We start from the raw sequence: 20539 nt of genomic DNA, 5'->3' as shown, positions 1-20539 counted from the left end.
CTGACATTACAAATAAACCTTGGAACAGAACATATTTAAAATGGTGACATCACTGAGAGTCATAATGGCGGCAAGACAGTAAAATGTGGTTTATTGTGATCTAAGTGTCACACAGACTAAACATTGGTGCATCAGTTCCAGATAAAAGAAAACGATGGGTTGAAAACTGTGACCAATGTGTGGTCTAGTTAGAACAACTTCCTCTTTCTGATCATTATGGAAGCAAGACGGCCAAAGTTCAATATAGGGTTTTATTTGGAAAAGCTTGTTTTCACATTGCTCACTCCAGCTCGACTGCCAACTGCACAGCCATGTATGGAACAGGCACAGCATTATAGTGCCAGGGTGGATACATTTAGCTGCAATGTTGGTGAGCTCGTTCCTGCAAATACCAACGTGGCCCGGTATCCAGAAAAATAAGATAGAAGTAGATGTTAAAGAGAAATGGGCCAGTTGGTTTTGAATATCGGCAAGAACAGAGTGTGAACCAATGTGAAGTGATTCCAGGGCCAGTAGAGCACTAAGCGAGTCACTATAAATAGTGCAGTTTGAGTACTGCTTAGCTTCTATGTGATCTATGGTACGAAAAATGGCATACGGTTCAGCATTGAACACAGAGACTGTAGAGGGGATTTTGCACACAGCAACTGAACCACAACAAACCATGGGTGAGGCCACACAGTCACCTGATTTCAAACCATTTGTAAAAATAGGAATGGGAGGATGGTTAGAAAGATGTTCTGCAAATAACAGAGTATTTCCAATTGGAAGTGTCTGCTTTTCTCAGATGACTTAAAGATAGGTCACATTTGGGGACCGTAAGAAGCCATCGTGGGAAGGGCTGACCAGTGGATACAGCAATATTATCCAATGGCAGACCCAATTCATCCAACTGCACCTGGATACGCAGGTCAAAAGGAGCAATGGCAGATCGTCATCGTGTTCTGAAAAAGTATGGCCCACTGAGGAAGGAAAACACAACACCAGGTGGGATGCTTTGGTAAGGAACGAAGTTTTGAAGCATATAGTAAGGAGAGTTGCAAACAGCAGAGGTGCAAAGATGGTTCATGAGACTATGTTTAACCCCTGAACTGGGGAAGGACAGAAAGCCTCAGTGCAGAGCCAAAATCCTTGATGATGAATAGGGTCTAGCATCTTTAAGACCGATGGTCTGGCAGAGCTGTAGACCAGTGATCCATAGTCTTATTGATTGAATGAGAGCACAATATATCTTTAGCATAGAACATCGATCTGCTCCCCAAGCGGTGGTAGAGAGGACATGAAGGCTGTTCAGTGCTCTTGTGCATCTGACCCATAGCTGCTTGATGTGTGGTATAAAGGTCGGCTTACGATCAAAGATAAGCCCCAAGAACTTTGTCTCAGGGACTACAGGCAGCACAACTTTGTCGACACGGAGTACAGGATCAGAGTGAATACCCCGTCAGCAGCAAAAGTTCATGCAAACGTTTTCAAAAAGAGAGAAGTTAAGGCCGTTTGCCATGATCCACTTCAGTAAACAACTGAGGGCAGTCTGTAGCTGTCGCTCAATATACCTCATGTTCGATGACTGACATGAGATGTGAAAGTCATTGACACAGAGCCATTTTGTAACAGTAATAGATGAGTTGTTCAGTGATGGCATTAATCTTTATACTGAAAAATGAGACACTCAAAAAACAGCCCTGAGGGACTCCATGTTCTTGTAGAAAAGAACAGGAAGGTGTCGAACCCGCATAAACTTGGAATCTCATACCCATTAAAAATGGGCAAATGGCAACGTAATCAATATATATGAATGTCTCGCAAAATGCCATATCTCCATATTGTATCATAAGTCTTCTCAACATCAAAGAATATTTAAACAAGATGTTGTTTGAGAAAGGTGTCTGATTGATGTTCAAGTCAAATCAGGTGATCCATGCTGGAGTGCTGTCGTCGGAACCCACACTCGGTGGGCGAGAGCAGGTTCTTTGATTCGAGGAACCAAACAAGACGAGCATTAACCATCCTCTCTAAGGTCTTAGAGAGACAGATCATCACAGCAATTGGATGGTAGTTTGAACGAATCTTGAGGTCCTTCCCAGGCTTAGAGAAAGGTAGAACAATAGCCTGGCACCAGGCATAAGGAAAACATTCTCCTGCCAGATCTGGTTAAAAACAACCAGAAGGATAGCAAGAAAAGTAGTAAATAGATGGTGCAGCATCTCATAGTGTATGTCATCAGGTCCAACCAATGTACTGCCAGACTGATGAAGGGCCAGTTTGAGCTCCACCAGTGTAAAGGGAAGATTATAGTCATGGAGACAATCAGCTGGAAAGGAAAGAGGTGTTGCTCTGCCCGAGTCTTGATGGCTGAGGAAGGGGAAAGAAGAAGCAGAAGTGCTACATACCCACAAAAAGCTATCACCTAAAGTATCGGTGATACTCTGGGTATCAGCCACTTCCTGGCCATCAGAGAGTAAGATCGAGAGGGGGACAGAGTGATATTGCCCACTGACCTTTTGAATCTTGTCCCAAATTACTTTGGAACTGGTGGTAGAGAATATGCTGGTTGTGAACTTAATCCAAGATTCCTTCTGGCTTTGACGTCTTTCCCATCGAGCATGTGCACGGGCTCGTTGTAAAACAATGCAGTTTGAGAGTGTGGGATACTAACGAAAAATATCCCAAGTCTCGTTTTTCAGCCTTCCATGCCATGTGGCAGGATTCCACCACAGACGAGAATATCATGGAAAACGTGTTGAGGTTTTAGGAATACATTGAGCAGCTGCTTGTATAATACAGTGAGTTATTGCTGCCACACAGTCCTCTATTGATGACTTACAGGCAATGGTAGGATCAAGTTTGCAAGAGCAGTCAAAGAAGGCATTTGCTTGATCCAGCTTGCACCAGGTCTGGTGGCACTGACCATGGCTAGTTTCTTTCAAAATTATGGGAAAATAATTACTGCCTCGTGGATTATTGTCAACCTTCCATAAAAAATTGGGAGAATAGTGCAGGGAAGCAAATTGAGAGATGAACAGCTGTAAAGGACTGACAGGCACATGAAAGTAAATAGAAGAACCACTATTGAAAAAAGAAAGTTTGTGATCAGAGAGCATACCCTCCTATCAATATTAGCACTTCCCCAGAGAGGATGATATTCATTAAAGTCACCCAGGATTAAAAAGGGAGACGGCAACTGTTCAATGAGAACATCAAGGTCTGATTGATCATAGGTTTCTCCAGGCAACAGGTATAGAGAACAAACAGTGATGGTATGACCAAAGGAAACACAGATGGCTACTGTTTCCAAGGGTGTGTCGAGTGGCAAAGACAGGGTGGGCACGTGCTGATCAACCAACAGCACCACTTGTCCATCACACAGCATGCCATTTCTGTAAAAAGAAAACTGCTGAAAGGTGATTGTATCAGCAGGTTTCAGAAATGTTTCGTGTAAGGAAAGAAAGACATACAGGATGGTAGGAAGCAGCACTGCAAACAAACACTGCAAATTAAAACCTGAGTAAGGCAGAAAAATGTTTTTTGATTAAATATTAATTTCTTATTTAAATAATAATTTCTTTAAATATGCTGCACAACAAAGTTTTTTGCTTCTTAAACACTGTTGGGTGTTCCTTATAGATTTTGGGATGCTGATCATGAAAATCAATCCAAATTTGCCCACCACGTACCGTTCCCGGTACACCAGGACATTGCTACAATGGAAAACGACATCACGGCAACTGGAATCCGTCAGTGCTTGCTGACTATCGTTGGACACTGCAATGTGATGCACCAGACATTGAATACAAATGAAAATCAGATGCAAAACACTTTTAATTATATTGAACTTAATAGCATATTAGAAACATATACTCAATTAAATACTTTATTGCCGGTAAACAGTTAACTGTCTGTTTCTCGGTTCCTACGTGATGAAGCAAACCCAAAACTATATTTGTGCATACCCACCAAGTACCTATCACAATCAGCAAAAACTTTTCAGGAAGCAAAACTTTTAAACAAAAATTATTTTGCAGTGCAATCAGTGTTTTGATATCATCCAGATTAGAACGTAAACCTCAATAGTTCCATTGTATCAAGGTGGTCATTTTTATTTATGTGCAGTTGAATTGGGTGGAAAGCCCTTCTGTTTTTGACCACATCTTTTTCTCTTTACTATCTTTATTCAAGGGAGGTCTGTCAATCTCCATGGATCCTGTGTTGGGTTGATTGAGCAGGTCTTTGTCGTTGGAAGAGGATTCCAGCGACTGAGAAGGTGAACAAATGATCATTTTGCATCCTGGAGTGGGAGATGTACCTGAGAAAATGCCCGTACCCAGAACCAAAGAAAGTGGATCTTGGGGTTTCCTGGACTGAATGTTAGAGACAGAGATGGGTGTTGATTCATCAACTTTTAAACTATGGGAGTCAAAAGACTTTTCATATGGTTAGAGAACGATTCTTTTGGAGGCACAGAGATTTGTCTGCACTCCCACTGTAGTAGTGGAACAAAGTGCAGTAGCAAACATCTGAAATGAAGTGGTGGACAACAACTTTCAAGGCTCAGGGTAAGTAATGTTATGAATCGTCTTCAAATGATGCACCTCTTTTTCTTCCTATCACTTAGGGCAAGAACAAAAGTAGGACGGGTGAGATCCATTGCAATTAATGCAACGAGGGTCCATTTCACACTCATAGGCATTGTGGTCCTTGCCACCACAACTAGCACACATCAAAGAACCACCACATGACATCTTTGAGTGACTGAACTGCTGACACTGGAACCATCAGGGTTGGGAATGAATGGCCATACATTGCAATTAAGATAACCTGTCTTGATGGTGGCAGGTGGACGTGATGATGTAAATGTCAGAATGAGGACATTGGTCTGCATCATAATTCCTTCTTTGTGAGTGGAGATATGCCTTGCTGGTTTCTCCACTCAAGGAGTTTATGCATCCAGATCTCGACACAGTGAACTCCTCTTGCATTCAAAGGTGATTGGAGATATACCTATTGAGGTTACACATGATGCTACTTTGAATTCATCAAGAGGAGTTATTGCTGAGAGGTGGATGTTTCCACCAATATGTCACCAGAGCAAAGCTTCTTTACTGACTTTGGAGAGCCAGCAAGTCCCTTCTGAATGAAAAAGGGAGGCATTTGCCCTAAATGTTTGTCTGAAATAATGTAGTATAAAAATATGAGGTACAGCAGGTGTTACAGATGTTGAAGAGTGTTGCTCAGAATCTTCAAAATGTGGTCGTTTATCTATGGACTGTTTTTCACTATTCAAGTTTTTATTTGGAGAATTTATAATAAAAAAGGAATATTTCAGTGCCCACTAACCCCACCAACCATGGAGCCCTACAAGGAGATGCATTACAATGCCAAACAAGGACAGTGCAGCAATGCCAGGGTTTCATGAGCGCTATACCCAAACACCAGCATCAGATACAATGTCCACAACACCTGTTGAGAACATCCAACACTGGTACTTGGTTGACCCTAGGTCAAGCAAACCAGCCAGATGACCCAAGGGGAGCCACCCCAAAGCAGCCTGTCTACAGGAATTCAAGGCCAACATGGTACGTTAGAGTTGGACCCCTCAACCACCAGGATCCTCTCCTCCCCTTCACGGCTCACTACGCATGGCAAACAAACATTGCAGGGACTTCTGTTATGCTATTTCCAAAAACAGCTATTATTTCAATATTTTTTTATTACATCTTCATCAAAGGTTGGATTCGCAAAGTTGTCCAGTTATTGATAACTCCAGATAAAGCTTTAAAAGCAAAACATTGAGTTATAAATTCTGGAAACAGAAGTTTTTATTAGAAGAAATTGAGAATTTTTTAAATATTTAGTTATGAAGTAAATATAAAAGTTAGGTGCTATATGCCACATTCTTATTTCAAGGTTACTGATAATAAAGTGAAATTTCAAGTTCAACATTGGCTTATATATATGCAAATAAGCCACATTCAGATAAAGGGCCAGTTGTAATAAATATTTAGTTGTTTAACTACATCTAGTCATTGTATGCTTGTGCACTGTAAAGATTATTAATTATTAGAGATGGTGTCTTTAGTTTTCTTTTACTTGCCACAGCAAACATCTATTTATAGTTGTAAAAGGTTGAACTTTACAAACCAAAACATTTAATTTTTGCATAATGTTTTTCTTCATAACATTCAATTTAACTACAGTTAAAAGTGATTATTTTACTTTACATATAAATTAGGATATTTTTAAGTGGTTCACTACAAAAAATGGTAGGGTCAATATGCATAGACAATATAAAAGTGTCATGCTAAAATTACTTAACACAATACACTGAGGGTTTTCATCACAATATTCATATTGCCTTTAAAACCTTAAAGAAGGAAAGTAATTATTTGTAATTTTAAAAGAACAAACTCATGGTTTATTATTGTGAGGAATGAAGTTGGCATTATTTCTTACTTTAGATACTGTAGTCTTTTGGCAAATGATCCTTATCAAGTACACACAATAACTTGCACATTAATCTTACTTTCTGAAAACTTAAACTATCACGTAACTCAACACTCGCACGAGTAAAAGGTAACATCCATACATTCTGAGATGTAAGCAGTGACCGCTAAGTTAAGTCAGTGCTAGCTTGTACTATGTGCAAGGCTATACCAAATAGTTCACTGTCTACCAATGCTAGATATTAGCAAGTTGATTATTGTAGTACTTTATGATATAGTATTAGTTTTTACCATCTCTTTATTTAATCAAAACTAATGTAGACAATTTAGTGTCTAAATGGGGAAACGATTCCTCCTAGTGTCTTACTTACAAAGCAAATCTTTGCCTGAGAGACAAAAAATTTTAAGTTTCTAGCCAATATTAATGATGCAGAGGCAACAGGTATATAACATTCAGTGACTGTTTGTAGTTTTACTTAACAGAACTTACAATAAACAACCATTTAGTCAGAATCATTTTATATTTTATTTTATCATGTACATTTCAAAAATTTGGAATTTTCCACTAGCTAGAAAGGAAATCTTCAAAAAGGCTGTCAGTAGCAAGTTATCCAGCTTATAAGTCTCTCCAGGAATAGGCCTAGACATCTGTATACAAGAAAAATAATGTCCATGGTTACCATTTTTGTTGTGAACCAGACAGTAAAAGAATAATTAAGAATATTGTAAAGCTAAAGATGATTCTTAAATAGCATCTACAAGGTTCTGTAATTTCATTTCTCACAAAAGCTAATGTTAATTATGCAGTTGTGGATTAAAACAAGTTTCCTTTAATTACATTAGACAGCCATATTTAGGGTTTTCACGATCACTACACTTGAAAGCAAGTATTTATTAAGATATGTGTAAAACAATGAAATTAAAATAAGAGAGAGAGAGAATTAGTCATTAAAATAAAAAAAAAGTTGAAAGTAAATTAGCAAGAAAATGCATTACATTAAATGAACTACATTTTATCATAAAATGTTTTGTGCACAACAAATTTGCAACCTTTGCCAAATTGAAATTACTTTCACTGTTTGAAGATGAGATTTTTGTCTTAATTTTTCTTAATAAAGCATTTTCCCCACCAAAACATTCTTGTATACATGAAACAGGAACAAAAATATCACTCATTTAAACAAAACTGGCAGAGTAGAGCAAGCTTCAAGAATAATATAACATGCTTTTATATATGACTTAGTTAGTGTATTCACAATAAGTAAAAATTAAATGGGTAACAATGGGTTTGAATTTTTAAACAACTATCTAACTGAGGGAATTGCTAAGTGCTAGTAGTTGTAATATACTCTTCAAAAAAAGAAATGCAAAAGGCAAAATATGAAACAAATTGTTAACAAGTTTATTCCGGGTAGTTCTGTATAACGTGTGAAACCTTGCACATTCACTGCTGAACATCCAAAGTCTGCAAAGGCGAAGTCCACGCTTCATTAGTGAAGTTTAACGTCAGTAACGAGTATGCCCCCCGTGAGCATCAATAACTCCTTGGCATCTCCTGCCCATGGAAACGATGAGATGACGAATTACATCCTATGGAATGGCTGTCCACTCAGCCTGCAAAGCTGCTGCAAGCTGAGGTAGAGTCTGCGGTTGAGGTTGTCGCCATTGCAGACGTCGGTCCAACTCGTCCCAAAGATGTTCGATGGGGTTTAAATCTGGTGATCAGGGCCAGGGAAGAACATTGATGTTGTGGTGTCTCAAGAAGACAGTGGTGAGTTGGGCTGTGTGAGGACGGGCGTTGTCATGTTGAAAACGTCGCTGGCGCTCACCATGATGGGTTGCACATGGGGCGAAGAATCTCGTAGACGGTTGCGCATAGTCTGATCAGAAATCCCACGCAGGCCTGGTATGGTTGAGGCAGTAGACATTGCAGTGGTGGTCCTATCCTGAAGGTGACGTAACCGGATGTTGCGATCTTGTGCGGGTGTGGTCACACAAGGTCTGCCAGATCATGGATGGTCACGAGTTGATCCATGTTGTTGGTGACGATTCCATAGCCTTGTGATGGTGCTTGGGTGGACATTCACAGCTCTGGCAACATCTGATCGAGATTCGCCTGCTTCCAAGCGACCAATGGAATTGTTGCATTGTGCTTCAGTCAGTCTTGGTGTAACTGTATTGTGTGTCGGTGGCTTAACACTGAGCTATGGAAACCGAGAACCCGTCATTTTTATAGGGATTTTGCACATGTTGTACTTGCAGAACATGCAGGTCTCTCAAACAAATTTATTGGACACAAATGCATTTTGGCGAAAAATCCGATGTTTTCCTCCGCTTTCAAAGTGCACAACTTTTATTGTCATTTTGGTCTGACAATCAGTGCCTTAACACGTGTAACATCACATACTCTGAGCTTGTAACGTTATTACATATATTTCTCTTTAAAATAACAAAAATATCCCTTTGCATTTCTTTTTTGAAGAGTAAATATAATGCTGTTTTACAGTTTAAAACAAGTAACAAGTAGTCCATGTATCAAAATAATTATAATTTATAAAAGTCATCTTCAGAGTTTGGGATACTACAATATTATATATATTGGTGGACGTTTTTCAGCTCAAACAAAATATGATTAAAATTTTGCATACAAATTTCAAGCATATAATAAGTGTAGGCAAACTGTTCAATGAATCTGTGATCAGAAATAGCCACTAAAATATTATGTCATTTCAGTGTATTGTACCCTTCCCCACAAATCAAAGTGCAGAAAAATGTGATTAATAGACAAACCTTTGTAAACCATTAATCTTGGGTGTATATTTCATGCATATTTCTGAACTGTGATACTGTATAATACTATTACAAATAACTTGTCTTTTGTTAAAAGAAAATATTTAAATCACAATAACACTTACTTTCGTAAAAGTGTTCTTATATAAAAACAAACATAAAACAGTTTTTATAAGTGTAGATCTTATTTTTAATACTGTATTAAGAAATTTATCATTCCTTTCAACAGATAAGTTTTAAACCTTCTTTTGTATACATAACAATACTGGTACACAAATGAACTTCGTAGTAATGATTCTGAACTAGCTGCAACTTGTGTTGACCTAACTTAATATAGTTTACATAAGATGGAATACTGTCTTCTTGCCTTGTATTGTAAGGGTATTTTACTTTCAAAGGTTTTTGTTTTTTAAATCAATAACTCAGGTAAAATATGGGCACATATGCAAACAAAAAATATTTGCTCAATGGTTTTCATATTTTTCTAATGCCACATTTCCTTACAGTTAATCATTTTAAAAAGCTTAAAGTGTTACATTTGTTAGCCTCCTTGGTAGCTTATGCATGTCCTTGCATGAAGTTAACTATAAAATTATAAGCAGTCATTTGTAGGACCTAGTCTCTAACCAAAATTGAAAAGTTGGTATCTCTGACATCAATTCTTGTCTCCAATTTGATAGTTTTAAAATAACATATGAATTACTTAATGCATTATTATACACAGTTCATAGTATCAAAAGTTTATGATCTTTCATGATATGCTTTACCTTCTAGCAGTAAGAAAATTAATCTACCAATCTACTAGCTCTTAGTTTGTTCACAATTTTGTTTATTCCTTCTTTAATTCTCCTCTCAGTTGAGATAGTGAATGTTTCTCTTATTTTGACATTTTATTCTTGTAAACTCAATGTAGATAATGTTCACAATACCACTGTAATAAAGTATAGGCCCAGAACGAAACAGCTGTCTACAAGAATAGTTCCAAACCTACCCTATTGTAGAGAAGTTTGATGGACTAAATGTTTAGTTATACTACCTTCTATAGTAATTATTCCTCCAAAATTACACTAAAATTATTGCCCATTTAACCTTCATTTTAAAAACTTTCCTCTTTTGTGTAAAACTGAAGTTATCTGTAGAGCACAAAACTAATGTTCTTAGATTTAAAGAACAATATTTATGGATCAGACTCATATTACCATTTATGGATAACTATAAAGAAAACTTTTAAGTGGTTTTTTTCTGACAATTGGGATTTTTTTTTAATATAAGTAATTTACATCTCTTTACTATTAATTGAATGATAACATATTTTATACACAGTTTACCAACACAACATAGAAGGATATGAAAATTTTAATTAGTTAGAGAAGAGTGTTCACTTGGTGTACTCAATTTTTACAAATCGTTGAGAACAAAAGTATGTACTAAATAATGTTATGACATTAGGAAATTCTTAAGAACGTACCCAATTTAATGAAATGTCTCTTCTTACCATTCCTAAAAAATATGCAGCAACTTATTATTTTATAGGAATCATATTTACTGGAAATGACCTCAGTTTAGACACATACAAGCTAAGGCATTTATTTCAGTTGTAGAATTAATCTTTCACGACATGGTAATATACACGTTACTAGTACTAATAATATTAAAGAAAAATACAGTGTAATTTATTTTCTATTCAATAACAATGGAACCTTTGTCTGAAAATTCACTTTATGGCTCTTTAGCTTTTGCGCTTTAAGTTCCACCTTTTTAATTACTGAGATTATGTGTTTCTGGTCATCAAGTATTAGCAACTTTGCTTACGTAATATGAGTATACATGTAAATAGAAATTTTTCTTTAGTGTTAGAATAGTACCTAAAGCACGACAATTAAAAATGTACTTCATTACATTACCTATTACTCTATAAAACATTTCCGACTATTCCCTTTTCTTGTAATCTTGAAGATGAGTCATGATCCACGCGGGTATAGCACATATCAGGGATACCATAACTCCTCCTAAAACCACTTTTTCGGTAAATGAGATGCGATTACGAGGAGGCCCTACTACTAAAGTGCGTTTCGGAATAAAAGTATTTCGTAAAATAAGTGACCCTGATTGAGAAGCAGAACGAATAGCAAACAACATGGTGAAATGAGAAGAAAACGGTTCAACCCCAGAAAATAACTCTTTTACAGGCTTATAACTTGTTTTTAGCTCCAAGACTAACACCTCTCACCTTTCTTATTAAACAAATGCCGGTAGAATGCGCATCAGTCGCTTGTCCTGTATGACCTTCCTTTAAAATATTAAGGCTATTTGAAAATTTAGAGAACAATATTCGAATATAAATAAATTACATATCCTTAATAACTGTTTGTTTTTATTAAGATCACGAGCTGTCAGCAACCAATCTAAAATAACAGATTTTTCATCGTAAAAATTAAAATAGTAGGATCAATTTTTGCGCAGTAAATTACCATAAAACCGCATAATGTGTTTGTGTGTGTGTTTTTGAATTTCGCGCAAAGCTACTCGAGGGTTATCTGCGCTAGCCGTCCCTAATTTAACAGTGTAAGACTAGAGGGAAGGTAGCTAGTCATCACCACCCACCGCCAACTCTTGGGCTACTCTTTTACCAATGAATAATGGGACTGACCGTAAATTATAACGCCCCACGGCTGGGAGGGCGAGCATGTTTAGTGCGACCGGGATTCGAACCCGCGACCCTCGGATTACGAGTCGAACGCCTTAACACACTTATCCCTTGTGTGTGTTTTTCTTATAGCATGTGTGTGTGTGTGTTTTTCGTATAGCAAAGCTACATCGGGCTATCTGCTGAGCCCACCGAGAGGAATCGAACCCTTGATTTTAGCGTTGTAATTTCGTAGACTTTCCGCTGTACTAGCGGGGGGCAAACTGTATAATACTGCCGTATGTTAAAATTCATCTGTTTCAAAATCCATTTTTGCGTAACGCGAATATGACCGAAGTTACGAGAAGGCTAGGGCAAAGTGAAGAACACAAATATAAAAAGAACAGAAGCTGCGAGAACTATTAAATGTGTCTACTTTATGACCTTCCGGTTGTATATATAGCAAAAAATTGCTATGTTATTCCCAAAAGTAGACATGGAGTAAGTGGTGTATTTAAGGTTATGTGGGCCTAGAGGCTAATAATTTTTGTGGGTCCTACATCCGATGTAATTATACATATAATAAAATTATCAATAGGCCCCATTAAGTCCATGCAGTGGCGAAAAAGATCTAAAAGCCAGTAAATAAAGAGAATGGCGAGACACCGCAAGATGTTCTTATGGAAATGTCACTTCATATGTGAGCTGAAGAGAGTGGTTTGTTAAAAAACTTGGGCATTGAGAATGAAGTAGCATTAGAAGGAACTATAAACGTTTGTTCTCATTAATTATGTATTGAAATTGATTAATGACATCATTGGAACTAAAATAATATTTGATAAAATCAAAGCATTTTGAATCTTTCATTTGAATTTCTGGAAAGTCGGAAGATATCTAATCGTTTTCGCATATTTCGTCTCGAACAGAAAGGATTTTAAAATTCTGCAAGTTGCTCTTGCATTTTAGACCATTCCATACTTATTGTGCACTTCTCTGTTTATTTTTGATATTTTTTAATAAGTGCCCGAGTGATTTTAAAAATATTTCTTTAAAAATTAAACACGCATATTCAGGTTGAAAGAAGATTAAGATGTGATTATATGTGTTTAAATATTTAGAGTTACACAAAACAGCATCTGTACGGCTTTTATTTCTTCCGTGATTTAATACATAATTGCTGTAATAATTAGGTTTGCCCTTGAAGAAGAAATGTCCACCTTTTAAATGTGAGTACCCCGCTGGTACCGCTGATAAGTCTACGAATTTACAACGCTAAAATCAGGTGTTCGATTTCCTTTGGTGTGCTCACCAGATAGCCTGATGTGGCTTTGCTACAATAAAACATACACACTATTCAAACGAGATCGGATTATAGAATTGTTTGCTTTTTTATCGTTTTGTACCAAGACTTCTTAAACATTTTTCTGACAACCTGAAGATGACCTAGAAAGGTCGAAACGTTGTTCTCTGCTTTATTAATAAAAGTTTCGCTTGTTTTGAATTTCACGCAAAACTACTCGAGGGTTATCTGCGCTAGCTGTCCCCTAATTTAGCAGTGGAAGACTAAAGGGAAGGCAGCTAGTCATTACCACCCACCTCCAACTCTTTTGCCAACGAATAGTGAGGTTGATCGTCACATTATAACACCCCCACGGCTGAAAGGGCGAGTATGTTTGATGTGAGGGGGATTCGAAACCGCAAAATACGAATCAAGCGCCTTAACCACCTGACCATACCGTTCCGATTAATAAAAGTGTTAATATCCATATCAGTCGTTCTGAAATACATTTTCTGATATCATGTTGTAGTAATTAAATATGGGCTGTTATTCAGTTGCGCTACAATGAATGAAGAGGGAGTAAATATTTTACAGGTGTAAATAATTATGACAAATTGATGGACCCGGCATGGCCGGGTGGGTTAAAGCATTTGACTCGTAATCTGAGGGTCGCGGGTTCGAATCCCCGTCGCACCCAACATGCTCGCCATTCCAGCCGTGGAGGCGTTATAATGTAAGATCAATCCCACTATTCGTTGATAAAATAGTAGCCCCAGAGGTGGCGGTGGGTGGTGATGACTAGCTGCCTTTCCTCTAGTCTTACACTGCTAAATTAGAGATGGCTAGCGCAGATAATCCTCGTGTAACTTTGCGTGAAATCCAAAAAACAAAAGCAAACAAACCGATTTGACTTATGTCGTGTGAAATTAACGTACGTCATTTTTATTAATATGCAATTTCCAAAACTAAGAAATTGTTATTTTATACTAGTTAATAATAACATAACAAAGACAGCTGATATGGATATAAAAGTTTTAGTTTAAAAACACAAAATACGCAACAACATTTCGACTCCCTATGTCATGCCCTACAGCGGTATGTCTCCGGATTTATAACGCTAAAATCAGCGGTTCGATTCTCCTCGATGGGCTGAGCAAATAGCCTGATGTGGCTTTGTTATAAGAAAAAATACAAAAACCCTATGTTATCATCAGGTTAAGAATGAGATTACAGAAAAGGCCGTTATTAATCACATATTGTAAAAGAAGACAATAATAATATGCAAAAATTTGATTAGAAGAAACCTACGATATGAAAAATAAAAGTTTGAGAACTGCTTGTCTGGGTAATGACGAAAACGTCATTATAAATGTACAACGTTTCGACTATGTTATGTCACTTTCAGCTTACATGAGTACGTGTATATATACAGCATGGAATAAAAAGGGCACATGATTGGTGATTGCTTTACATCCTAGTACAAGTACCTCGGGATGCTGGTTTAGAATGAATAAATCAACTCTATAGCTTAGAAAACTTATGTACAAGTGAAGACTTGATGTCAATACACAATAACTACTCTGATTAAAATATAGGAATTCTATAAATATTGGTTTTAGTTTCTTTAAAGATTATTTAAAAAATAAAAATTTACTTCGTGACTGTTAACCTGAAGATGACCTAGTAGGTCGAAACGTTGTTTTCTACTTTATTTGAATAAAAGTTTTAATACCCAAACCAGCCATCTTGAGAAACAAAGTTTACTTCTGATATGGAAACTTCCATTCGTCCATACCTAAACAATTATTAAAAAGTATAGAAACTAGTGAGTTTAGTAATTAATAAACGCATTATTTTCGTCGTATTTACAGTACTTTCAGATATTCATATGAAACAATTTTCGCGAATTTTTAGTCTGGTAAGCTTTATGCAGCTAATGCATCTTTTATGTGATAGAACAGAATAAATAGTTAGAGGTAATTTCAGTGAAATAACTTAGTGTTAAAAACTGTTACAATAGTTTATGTGTATTATTTTCTATGACAGTGATTAACATTTATTAATCGAGAACTTCAGATATTTGACCAAGAACGTTTATAAATTTCGAAAATTACAGACAGTTTAACTAAAACGAATTAACATCAGACATAAGTATTTTTTATGAAAATAATACGTAATTTTAGCTGGCCAAGGTACGTGACTCGTAATCCCCGTCACACCAAACGTGCTCGCGCTATCAGCCGAGGGGGCGTTATAAAGTTACGGTCAATCTCACCATTCGTTGGTAAAATAGTAGCCTTAGTGACTGGTGATGACTATCTGTTTTTCCTCTAGTCTTACACTGCTAAATTAGGGACGACTAGTACAGATAACCCTCCTGTAGCTTTGCGCGAAATTCGAAAATAAACAAACATAACTTCAGTGATGTCGAGAAACCCACTTGTTGAGAAATTTATATGCAAAAACGGCTCGTTTGGGTTGAGAAAACATTTTACATAGAAGAGCGAGCCGTTTTGCATATAAACATAACTTCAGCTGTGAAAAACTCGACGTGTGATCGACGAATTAGGTAGAACTAGCTAACTCTCTATTAAGTGAATTGCATCTACATCAACTCAAGATTAATTTGCTCATCAAAGAAGTTCCACACCACGTGTTAAGGGCTCGTTATTGTGTGTAAAACCTGTTGTACATAAATCATTATTTGTAATCACCCTTTTTGTAATTTATGTTATTGTTTGTATTAGAAAAACTGTGTGTATCAATTTTGTTGGCAAATACCATACATTGGAGACATATCAACATTTTTTTAAATTTCTAAATTTAAGTTATTATTTGACTAAGTTTCAGGCTATTTGAAATTGTAATACGTAACATTGTTGAGAATACTGTATATATAAAAATATCAGTTTTTTTGTTCGTACAAAGAAGTGAAAAGCTTATGTCAGTATTAAGGCAATTAAGTCACTAACCTACCCAAAATCTCGGTTTATTTGTTTACTAATGAATAGTGGGATTCGCGTTACATTTCTTTCCATTGTCGAAAATGTTGTTAGGAAATATTACAACTACATAATATATATATTTATCACGTAAAAACTATAATAAACTTTAATAGCGGGAGCATTCCATCTAATTTGACATAATTCATTTTAATTCTTTTTATACTCGTATAAAACTTTCGTATTTCTGTGTTTTTATCCATGTAAAGGAAAGGTAAGAGACCCTTTAGACTGAACTGGACCAAACTTGTGCTTATTTTAAAAAAAAAATTCACACAAAGTTACACGAGGGCTATATGCACTAGCTGTCCCTAATTTAGCAGTGAAAGATTATAGGGAAGGCAGTTGGTCATCATCACTCACCGTTAACTTTGAACTACTCTTTTACCAACGAATAATGTGATTGACCGTAACATAATAACGTCCCCACGACTGAAATGGAGAGCATGTTTGTTGACTTGGAGTGAGCAATGTCATAGCAAGCTATTTCAGATCAAATTTTCTGTTCTTCTTTAGCTGTCTTGTTTCCGTAATGATCGAAAGAAGGAAGTTGTTTGTTCTGACTAAATTAGCTTTGATCACAGTTTTTAACACATCCTTTTCTCCTATCTGGGACTAAACCACAAATTTATGGCCTTTGCGACACTCAAATCACCAAATCTCACATTCTACTGTCATTACGACTCTCAGATGAATTTAAGATCTTGGGTGTTGTTGCCTGTGAAGAGGATGCTGCTGATTTACAAAAGGATTTAGACCATTTAGTGAGCTGGACAAATAAATGACTGATGGGTTATAATTATAATAAATGCAAGATAATGTATGTGGGCTATTACAATTTGAATTATAAGTGTAATTTGGATGAGGATAACCTTAACAGTCTTACGAAGGAAAAGGATCTTGTTGTAATAGTCCACTAGTCTCCAAATCCATCCAAGCAGTGTGCTGTTGCTAGTAGTAGGGCAAATAGGATTTTGGATTGTATGTATAGAAATAGTGAATATAAGTCTAAACATGCTGTAATTTTATTGTGCAAGTCACTCATTCGGCCACATTTGGAATATTGTGTTTATTTTTAGGCTACTTACCTACGGAAAGACATCGAATTGTTGGAAATTGTTAAGATAAGAGTTATTAGAACAGTGCCTGGAATGGAGGGGTTGTCATATGAGAAGAGGCTGAAATATCTCATATTGTTTTCTCTTTAAAAAACGAAGAGTTAGTATGGATCTGATTGAGGTGTTTATGATTGTAAAGGGAATTGATAGTATTGATGCATCATCTTTTTCATATTTAAAAGTGAAAATAGTAGGACTAGGGAATACAAGTATACATTTCGGTAGGGTAGGATTCATTTTAAACTAAGAAAGTTTTATATTTCTGGCATGGTGGTTGGCTTTTACAATGGGTTGCTTTCAGATGTTGTAGAGGTTGTAACAAAATACTAGATTCATTCATTGAGAATACAGCTTGCAAAAATATATTTCATTTAATATGATTTATATAAGTTATGCCCAGCTGACTTTATAATGATATAATTTGTTTTATTGCATCACATTTTACTAAGCCCCTTTATAGTCATAACCAATATGTTACTTTTAACCATAATTAGTGTCAGCTGCATGTATAAATATTAAAAACTTATGTTGAAATATCAACATGGAATATTTTTGAATTTGTCATGTAAACGTATATAAGGTCATCCCATAAGTAATGTCCTAAAATTTAATACAGAAGTGCATCATCATTTCTCTCTTTGTAGAAGGCTTTAATGACTTTAATGTAATAGGACGTGTATAAAAATGTTCAGACAAATAAAAGAAACTAACTTAACTCCACTTTTTCAGATGATTAATCAAATAAACCCTTATGAAGATGGATGTGTCTGAGGAGCACATTAAGCACATAATGCTTTATGAGTTTAAAAAAGGCAATAGTGCAGCAGAAATCATAATAAACTTTCAAGGTGTTTATGGTGTGGAGTCTCCCAATGAAGGAAAACGTCGAAAGTGGTTTCAGAAGTTCAGATCAGGTGACTACAGCTTAAATGATGCATCACGCTCAGGTCGTCCTGTTGAGTAATGATGGCTTGCTGCTGGCTCCACTTCATGAAGATTGTGCTGTAACAGTTGGAGAACTAGCACAAAAGCTTAATTCAGCCCATTCAACAGTTCACCTTTCCAAGGTGTCAAAACTTGGAAAATGGGTCCCCCATGATTTGACAGAAGCCAACCTTAGAGCAAGAGTGGACATTTGCACTTTTCCGCACCCTCATGAACGTAACTCACCTTTTTTGGACAGTATAGTGACTGGAGATGAAAAATGGATATATTATAAAAATGTTAAGTGCTGCAGACAATGGCTCAGTGCATGTAAACTGGCTAAAGTACAGCCTAAATTAGACCTCCACAATAGAAACGTCTTGTTAAGCGTTTGAGGAATATTGTTGGTGTGATCCACTTTGAGTTGCTGCTACTCGATGTACCGATTATATCAGACTTCTGTTGTCAACAGTTAGATTACTTGAATGTTGCACTGAGAGAAAAGAGTCCTGCTTTGATCAATCGTCAAGCAAGGATCACATCTGCAAAAACTAAAGAGCTGGATTGGGAAAACATCCACATCCCCCCTATTCTCCAGACCTTTAACCATCTGATTATCATTTTTTCTAAAGTTTGCAGAACTATCTTGATAGAATGAAGATTGGAACACATGAAGATGTCAAAACTACCCTCTTTACGTTCTTTTCATCCATACCCCAAGAATTTTATAGGAGTGACATTCAGAAGCTTGTGAATCGTTGGCAGGAAGTAATTAATAATAATAGAACATACATTATTGATTACATAACATTTAAAGCCTTTAAAACCCTTTCTCTTTTCTGCACCTAATATCGGGCATTACTTAAGGGATGACCTGATACATACTTTAGAAAACACTTTTCTGTAATGTTGTCATCAGGGGCGTAGATTTTTTTACACCCGATGGGGGGAATGATTTTTGCAACCACTTATGTGGACTGTTCAATTTGCAAATTGGTAATCTCTGATTACGTGAACCTGAAAGCTGTAAACATGCAGTCACAGAGTGATCTTGTTGCCACGATATTTCAAGGTTTCCATGTAGGTTTGTATAAGTGAGGTGTTGTGAACAGTTTTCAAAATGTTAATAGAATAAAGACAAATGTGTCACAAATTAACTGTCACATGAATTTATTCCTGCACACTGCACAGTATAAAAGATGGCCATTATACTTGACAAGGTTACTAATAACTTTCATTGCATGAATTGCGTTTTCAATAATTAATAAAATTAGTAATTACCCTTGATAAGTTTATATCTACTGAAACACTGTTCATGTTGTTTGATAAAATAATTACAATGTCTTTGCGAACTCTTGAAAATTACACATCAATACAATATTAGTTAGTTATCACCATTAAATTCCATTAATGAACATAGAGCCACAATCGCTTGCGGATTCTTCAACAAGGTGAGTAGGTTGTTAATCCACTGCACCGAGCCATCCCTAATTTAGCAGTGTAAGACTAGAGGGAAGGCAGCTAGTCATCACCACCCACCGCCAACTCTTGGGCTACTCTTTTACCAACGAATAGTGGGATTAACCGCCACATTATAACGCCCCCACGGCTGGGAGGGCGAGCATGTTTGGCGCGACGCGGGCGCAAACCCGCGACCCTCGGATTACGAGTCGCACGCCTTACGCGCTTGGCCATGTCAGGCCATCAATAGCATGTAGCACATAATTATCCATACTTTTCATTGAAGTCCTCTAGTCTACATGTTCTCAAACGTAGACCTCCTTTGTGATGATCTGTTTATGAATTCTTTCATAAGGTCTTCTATATTTATCTTGTCGGCCTCATCTTTGTGAGTGTGACAAACTGCTACATGGTTGAGGGCGGCACTGAGACATAGTTGACCTTAACCACGTCTTCAACTGTCTTAATGCAGAAAAGCTGTGTTCACATTTGCAGCTGGATACTGGACATACAAGCAAAATTTCCATGAGAAGAAACACTTCACTAAACATCTGCTGGCTTGTTTCATGCATTTTACAGTAAGCATCCTTCGCACCTTTCAGAGATACTACTTTTGTTGTTCCTTTGAACATGGGCAACTGAAACTCGGGCCGTTGTGCAGAGATTTGTGGATAGAAGTTTGTAACCGAGGTTGTCAATCTTGTCAGATGCGATCATGTTCTCAAGTGCAAGATATTGCCTCAAGTCATTGTTGTCTACATTGAATCTAGTGGATCAGATGTTCTATGACTGTATCCACAAATTTCAAATATTGGCTTCTGCAGTAATCTCTAGCAATGCTGTTGCAGAATGGTGTGCTGAGGCATCGCCTGTGATCCTTCTTGGGGGTTTGCGAATGC

General features: G+C 36.7%; 1 long non-coding RNA gene across 1 annotated transcript; it reads right to left on the bottom strand.

Annotated features, from left to right (window-relative positions):
* Positions 1-6942: 6942 nt before the first annotated feature.
* Positions 6943-11505, bottom strand: LOC143234741 (uncharacterized). Its single transcript, XR_013018785.1, has 2 exons — positions 11135-11505; positions 6943-7088 (listed from the first exon to the last, which is right to left on the bottom strand). It is a non-coding gene; the product is annotated as an uncharacterized LOC143234741 (long non-coding RNA).
* Positions 11506-20539: the final 9034 nt, after the last annotated feature.

Source organism: Tachypleus tridentatus, chromosome 12 (genome assembly GCF_004210375.1).
Source record: "Tachypleus tridentatus isolate NWPU-2018 chromosome 12, ASM421037v1, whole genome shotgun sequence".
NCBI classification, from domain to species: domain Eukaryota; kingdom Metazoa; phylum Arthropoda; class Merostomata; order Xiphosura; family Limulidae; genus Tachypleus; species Tachypleus tridentatus.
The sequence above is the reverse complement of the archived record's forward strand: the minus strand, read 5'-3'. Positions and strand labels throughout refer to the sequence as shown.